Genomic DNA, 6,304 nt, shown 5'->3' with positions numbered 1-6,304 from the left:
GTTTTTCCATAACTCGCCGATAGAAACACAGAACTAGCCGAGCTGTTGACGTAACGATAGCGTGAGCAAAGAGAATTTACATTTTAATGATCGAAGTAAACAACTTTTGCTGTTTCTTTTTTTTTTTTTTTTTTTTTTTTTTTCGCCGCGGAAATTTCAAAAAAAAAAAAAATGGAACCTTATTCTCCATGTTTCTATCGAGTTTTTTTTTTTTTTCAATAATTGCAGAAAATCTCGGGCTCTCATACGTTGGTTAAATTTCATGGTCAATATGCGGACAGACCCATGAATTTTATTTTTTGCGGTGCGTCAACCATCGACAGCGGACAATTTGTTGTTGTAAAAAACAAATTGACGTCAGTGTTTCATGGGTCTGTCCTGTTATTGACAATTAATTTCGTCATAACATTGTCAAAGTAGTCTGCGGATCCACTGCTACTTTGACAATGTTATGACGAAATTCATCATTAATAACACGACAAACACATGAAAAACTGACCTCAATTTGTCAAATAGAAACACTGTGTTTCTATTACACAATTAGATTATGAGCTCGAGATTTCTATTGCGTGATAATTGACGAGGGCGCAGACAATATAGATAGTGAGTGGCTTAGCCAATCAGATAATTAACGGCGCGGCATTCGTGATGGAATGCTAGTAGATTTATACTAAAACTTGATAGAAACACGGTGCATGTTTTCTATTTCATAATTGTTTCACGCTTAGCTTTATTCATTTACTCTCTTATTCATCAATTCAATGGTCGATCGATTGATTAACTGATTCATGACCTCCATCGAAATGTACAGCGCCTGTCACGGGTTTTGCTGTTGCTGCCGATGTTGCTGTTGCTGCCGATGTTGCTGTTGCTGCACGTTAGATACAATCTATCATCAGTGCAGTTCTTACTTACTCCTAGGTACAAACTAGTGTTATCAGGAAGCGTGTGTTTATAATATCTATGATGAGGTGGTTGCCATTCCTCATCAAACAGGAAAGCATCATCAGTTGACGAGTTGCATCGCTCATTCTATGAAAGCAATTAAAAGAAAACAATAATCAATTAACATTCCATCAGGAAGACATAATCGGGGACGGAGACCGTAAGTCTTGGGATCCGCGCGCACCTATGATATGGGACAATTTTTCTATTTTTAGAACAAATTGCGCCATCCTGACGTCATATATCCGCGCGGATCCACGCACATGTCGGGGGCTCTCGCGTGGATGTTGTCACGTTGCATGATCAAATGGTGAGAGTTGCGAGATTCTCTTGGAGATTTTTCACAGCGATGGCAGGGAATAAGGCAGGGAATAAGACCCAGGGCTCTTATATGTAGTTTTATGCTCTGAGCTAATGGAAAAGGTGAGTTTGTCAGGGTCGAAAACATGACTCCGATTTCGCGCTGTGAATGAATGCTCGCGCTAGTTGTACGCGAAAGCTTTTGCGCTTGTTCTATAAAGAAAAGTTATGTAAGAAAACTCTTTACTCTAGTATCGAGTTAATTTGTGAGTTTCCCAAACAATGCTTAATCATAACCAAACCCTGTTTTGATAGTTTGTTATTGTCTCTGTTTGTTTGGCGAGTTTGCAAAAGTTTTTGAAAGGACAGTCTGACGCCTCCAAGTAGCTCATCTGCATAGTGCAGCGCTTTCAAGTCCGAGTCGGTGTTTTCAATTGTCAACAAATCTTGACAAAGATTTCTTTCGCTGTCTTTTGTGCCGAGATGCTGCAACAATTTTCACCATATAAATCGAAGGGTAAAACTCATATAGGAAATAAAAGGAAGCCCATGCATTGATTTTCTCATGGTTATCATGGTAGCGGTATTACTTGTGGGCGCGCACACACGACGACGACGGCGGAGTCGTGCAAGATGGCGGCCATACTCCAGCTAATAGGTTGACAGCAACATGTAGCCTTCGTTCGTCTTTGATGTTTGACATCCATGTTATGGTTAATTGACACCTGTCATATCAACGTTCCGCTTACCAGTATCACGTGACCATGTCGCAGGCTCAACTTTAGAGCTCATCGACGTCACGTGTTTTTTTAAAGTTGACTGCTGACCAAGTGTTACTTTTCGGTTCGATCGCGGGCTCGTGGCAAGTTAACTTATTGTAAATAGTTGCATAAAGCCTAGCCTGAATTTTCAGCCGCCTCCTCCGCTCGCGGAGTCACTCGGAGAGAGAGGGGTCTGAAAGCACTGAGTGATAATGCTGTCCGGTGACGTCACGAGTCAAATGTGGTAATTTATGCTCAATAACATGCGACCTTCAGCGCAAAAGCGTCTAGACAAAGCCTACGTTTTGGTGGACGTCAATCATCTCCGCTTCCTCACCGACTGATGCAAAATTTACAAAAAAAAGTCTTAAACCTTGCAGCGGTCCACGCGTAAAAATTATTATTTTACTTTCAGTGTGCTCGGCTAGCTCACTAAATACACTGGCATTAAATATTCCTTAAATTTGTCACTGAACGGGCGGATCGGGTTTCTCAACGGCCATTCGCATGCATGAATGACCCCGAGGTCAAGCAAATGTACCCCGAACTAAATTATTTCTGTACGTATTTGTCTTGGGGCTACGGACTGAACAAGACTTAAACTCCTTGTAAACCTTATAATTTTGTAAGGTAATAAGTTATAAGTTTTATATGTTTAAGTATTGTTCAGTCCGTAGCCCCAAGAAATACGTGCAGAAATAATTTGTTCGCTCGCGTGCAGATTTGCTTGATTTTGGGGTCGTTCATGCATGCGAATGGTCGTTGAAGAACCCGACAAACGCAAACGTCTTTATTTATAGACTTCAAGGAATGGTTAATGCCAATGTATTTAGTGAGCTAGCCGTACATATCGAAAGTAAAATGATAATTTTTGCAAGTGGACTGCTGCAAGGTTTCAGACTTCTTTTTTCAGGTAAATTTCACATACAGTCGGAAGGAGGCGGGGATGATTGACGTCCAACAAACCTTTGGTTTCGTCCAGACGTTTTTGCGCTGAAGGTCGCTTGTGATTGATAACCACTGTAAAGCAAACAATGGCGAAATAATAACGACTATGCTTTCGTTTGGGAAACGGCTGTGCTGCTTTGAAAGTTCAATTGCCACGAGTGGAACCATCTTACGTCTGATATATTAAGGACTTTCCATATCCCGTAGGCAAGTTTACAAATACATCGCTTCCGCTAAGAAATTTCAAAGTGCCTTTTCTTGACGCGGATTAAGTCTTTGTTTGTTTCTTCTGCCATCTTGAACGTGCGAAGTTTGGCAATAAAATTATTCAAATCATTCGAGTCGGGCGAATAAATTAACACGGCAACCAATCAGAACCACTACCAGGTTTTTGATAGTGACGTCACCGGACAGCATTGTCGCCCGGTGCGTTCAGACGTCTCTCTCCCCGAGTGACTCAGCGAGCGGAGGAGGCGGCTCAAATTCAGTCTACATAAAGCCAACCCATGGTTTAAAGTTAACAAAATCATAAATTTATCTTTTATACAGATGTTTTTCACTACTTTTGTTTTTGTAGTTTGAGTTTATTCAAACTCAAAACAGATGGCCAAAAAAAATACAGAAAACCTGACCGCAAAGTTACAAAATCAAATCAAAATTCTCGCTTATCCTGGGTTAGCTTAATCGAGCTTTGAACAATCCGGTCCAGAAGCTCCGCTTTTAGGCTTGGCTAAATCTATATATCACCACCTTTTGCTGTTCATTTACAGAAAATATCCATTCATTTGTGTCCAAATTTATTTCATTATGGTCAATATACTCTCATTAACACCAATATGACCTTCATTTCCGCGTAAGGAACGTTCAAGAATAACATTAACATATGTATTAACATTCAAAATCATCAAAAGATAAACAATACTTTACTTTGACATTCATTGCCTGTAAATGTATTTTCATTTCTGTCGAAATGAATTTCGTTGTCACGAAACGACAGTCATTTACACTTTTGGACAATCCTTTTTCAACAAAAGACTTTCAATAACAGAATTTGCATGAGAACTCACAATCAATTACATTATTATATAACCATATCCGTGAAGGTGACAATATTAAGTGCGTTGAGACAAACATTACAGCCATAATATCATTTGTTTACATCAAGGCATGCGTTCAAAACAAGGCCCAACACTGCGCGAGCTCTGCTTGCATTTCCGGCCACGTACTTTCCGATAAGGACCAGATTTAAAATGTAAACAAACAACTGTGTTGGATAAATCTGGCCACGGTTGTGGCAGGTTTAATGAAATCAAAGCTAACAGAACCACAACATCTCTGTTCAAAAGAATTACGCTGATGAGCTATTGTTTTCTCTTAACGTTAGTTGAAAACACGGTTATGTCTGTCTCAACATACTAAAGATTGTCATCTTCACGGATATGGTTGTATAATAATGCAATTGATTGTGAGTTCTCATGCAAATTCTGTTATTGAAAGTCTTTTGTTGAAAGAAGATTGTCCAAAAGTGGAAATGATTGTCGTTTCGTGACAACGAATTTCATTCCACAAAAATGAAAATACATTTACAGCCAATGAATGTCAAGGGAAACTATTGTTTATCTTTTGATGATTTTGAATGTTAATACATATGTAAATGTTATTCTTGAACGTTCCTTAAGCCAAAATGAAGGTCATATTGGTGTTAATGATAGTATATTGACCATAATTTGGACACAAATGAATGGATATTTTCTGTAAATGAACAGCAAAAGGTGAATTACTCATATACCATGATGGCTAAGCCAATAAAGCTCTTGAGTTGCATGTTTCTATATAGACTTCGGATATTATACAGCTGATCGATCTAGGGCAATGTTTCCGCCAAATTTGACTTTTTTTCAAGATACTAGATCATAGTCTCTTACTTTTCTTGAATACTGTTGTTTTCATAGATCGCTCGCACCAAAACAACAAAATCGTTTCGTTTGTGTATGAAGAACGTCAACAAACTCAGGAATTTCAGATCTAGCGTAGGTGGAAAGAAATCATCCTTCTGTCCAAATTTCAACTTAGTAGTGCATGTCCAATAAATTCAACAGTGTTACGGCCCGGTACTGCCCACAGTAGAACTATAATATCAGTAAAAAGTGTGTATGAAATAAACTTGCCAATAGACGCTTATAGGTAGTTTTAACTCACCATAAAAGTGACCGTCGGCGTGACCCTTGTCCTGTTAATGACCTTCAGCGCGTAGTAGCGTGTGTTACCGTCTTGTTCATCAGTGTATTGGATGCACTTCTTTCCGGCTTTGGTATCCTCAATCGTAAATCCTTTGAAATACAAAATACACTATTAGGGAACATTTCTTCAAACAATTTCAATTACTGATCCTACTAGACAACATTCAATCTCATTCGATTAAACAATACGGGCAAGACAATCTTTATTTATTTTAACGCGGTAAAAAACTCGTCAGCTAAAACTACAAATGTTTTCAATTCCTAATATCTAATATCATAAAAATGATAAAATAAAAAAGCTGCTTTCCACGAATGCCGTGCCTATACATCTCATTCGAGTAGGCATTTAAACTGCCTCAGAGACTCTGCTTCCCTTAAGTCACAAGTAAGACGGTAAGTAAGTAAGTAAGTAAGTAAGTAAGTAAGTAAGTAAGTAAGTAAGTAAGTAAGTAAGTAAGTAAGCAAGTAACCTTTATTTAAACACAATAAGCAATTGAGCTTGCAGCTTGTGGGATCGTGTGCAAATAAACAATAAAGAATAATTACAAAATACGAATTGAAAATTTACAATGTAAGATCTAGTCCAAAGAATGACGCTACTATAGCTAAAGCCATTTTTATAATAGTTTGTGCGCGTTTCCGCGCGGTTTCTCGCCTTTCGAGAAACCGCATATAATGGGCTTCTGTATCAGAAATTAATGATCAGTTCGTAAATTTGGGACCTTAGGGCAATAACACTAGTGAAGTTTTTACTAAGACTTACCAGTTGTTAAGGTCTTTGTGGATTGTCCATTGCATTTTGCCTCGGTTCTATTTCCATCAAAGTGAATCTGTAAAAGATTACCGGGACAGTCGTCGCTTTTTTTTCTTAAAAGTGACTGAAGGCTCCCTAGAGTTGTAGTTTCCACAGGGACCAGTAAGCACACAGCAGCAGCCTACATAGGGATGAAGAAATGATACAATTAGATCCAGCTAATTCGAACTCGCTTATTTCGAATTCCCGCTATTTCGAACTATTTTTCGTGTCCCCAGAGCGTTCCAAATAGCGGAAATAAAATGTATCTTCAATTATAACATGGCCATTGAGTGATGAGTAAATCGGGAAACTGC

The sequence above is a fragment of the Orbicella faveolata genome, unplaced genomic scaffold (assembly GCF_042242905.1).
Source record: "Orbicella faveolata isolate gen_17 unplaced genomic scaffold, um_ofav_v1 contig_46, whole genome shotgun sequence".
Classification (NCBI taxonomy): Eukaryota; Metazoa; Cnidaria; class Anthozoa; order Scleractinia; family Merulinidae; genus Orbicella; species Orbicella faveolata.
Note: the sequence above shows the minus strand (reverse complement) of the source record.